This window comes from Lactuca serriola, chromosome 4, assembly GCF_051521515.1.
Source record: "Lactuca serriola cultivar US96UC23 chromosome 4, Lser_US96UC23_V15, whole genome shotgun sequence".
Taxonomy (NCBI): Eukaryota; Viridiplantae; Streptophyta; class Magnoliopsida; order Asterales; family Asteraceae; genus Lactuca; species Lactuca serriola.
This window is the reverse complement of record NC_136411.1, coordinates 153,719,939-153,721,594: the sequence shown is the minus strand read 5'-3', so window position 1 is coordinate 153,721,594 and position 1,656 is coordinate 153,719,939.

The window sequence follows — 1,656 nt, the reverse complement described above, 5'->3', positions numbered from 1 at the left end:
TATGCAGTCCTCACGGCTTTAAAATACGTTGTGAAAAGGAAGGTATCTACATCCCTTTTAAGGAAATGTTTTGTTCTCCTTCCAAATCGATGCAGGATCAGGTGCAACCCACCTTTACCCCCATTATAGGGTTTGACGTCCCTGTCAAACACATCGACCCGTGCCCCAGCTCTGATACCAATTATTGGGTTTTAGTTCAAAATTAGTTTCATAAACTAGAAAAATATGGCAAATGAAAGACTTTAATTTTTGAAATAACATAAACATTTTATACTACTAAGGATCCTCTTGCAATTTATAGAAAGATAAACACACCAACTATAGAAAGGATGAAGAAATAACAACCTTTGTTATTCTTTGGGTCTTCTTGGGAGGCTTGGAAGTTGATGGAGAATGTGAAACCTTTGAGACACCAACAAGATACCAACTTGATTTAAGATGCTAGTCTTGCAAAACTCATATAACTCTTAAGCTTGAAGTTTATAACCAAACTATGAACTTCAAGAGAGTATAAATGCAAGTAATCTTCAAGTGTTCTTAACAAAACAAGAGAGAATTAGGGATAGTATAGGAATTTTGAAATTTGCATGAAAAGGAGGACACACAATATGAAAGCCTCTAAGCTAGTTAATGTGAAGACTTAATCTAAAGGTCCTTAATCAATAATCCCTTTAGACAAGCTTGTCCCCCATGCTTTCTCCCATACCTATTACTTTTGAGTAAATTAACATGAAAGTCATACTCTTGTCTTTTGACTATTATTTTATAATAATAATAAAAGAAAAAAAGACAATAGCTTTATATTTTATAAACCAAGTTTATAAAATATAAACTTTAACTTTTTGGTAAAAGACAAAAGAATTTATCTCATCTAAAATGTTGTGCATGACTTATTAATTCACACCATATGAATTATATATAAAGTTACTTGCTAATGAAAATTATTATTTCCTAGGAATAAATAATTTCTAATTTAATTATAAGAGTTTATTGAATATTTATTAAAATCAATTTCTAATAAATAATCAATTATATCAAGTTGTTGTTAGTGTGACCCATTAGTATCATATGTTAATTAGCAATATCACTTTAATATGATTCTTGAGCATACTAGGTCTTTCAATCTCCCACTTTCACAAGATTCATATTAGACTGATATAAACAGTGGTGAACGTCTAGCAACATTTCAGTGCCCCCATCAACATACGATTTTGCACCATTCTATCAACGCCCAATTCCCAGAAGCCCAAGGCTACAATTGGTGTATAAGGTAAGTTTATCAGCTATCCATTTGCTACAGACATCATGTTGAACATGAGATACAAATTGTGATCAATCTCATTAGTTGTTCAACTTTTGGTAAGGCGCCTTAGATGTCCAACTCTGATCACATAAGAGGAACAAATCTCATCTTGACTACATAAGCCTCTTACATAGTTCACACCATACCTGAAAATGGCTTTTATAATTGTTTGCTTAAGGAACGAAATTTGACCATATCAAAGCATAGTACTCCCTACACTTAAGTCCCACTATGTATCTCAAGTGTTAAGGATACAAAGATAATATATTTTAATCAAGTATCATTCATGATAGCGATCCATGAAATGATCTTGTTGCGGGTCAATTAAATACTAGTTCTCTAACAAGTACCTA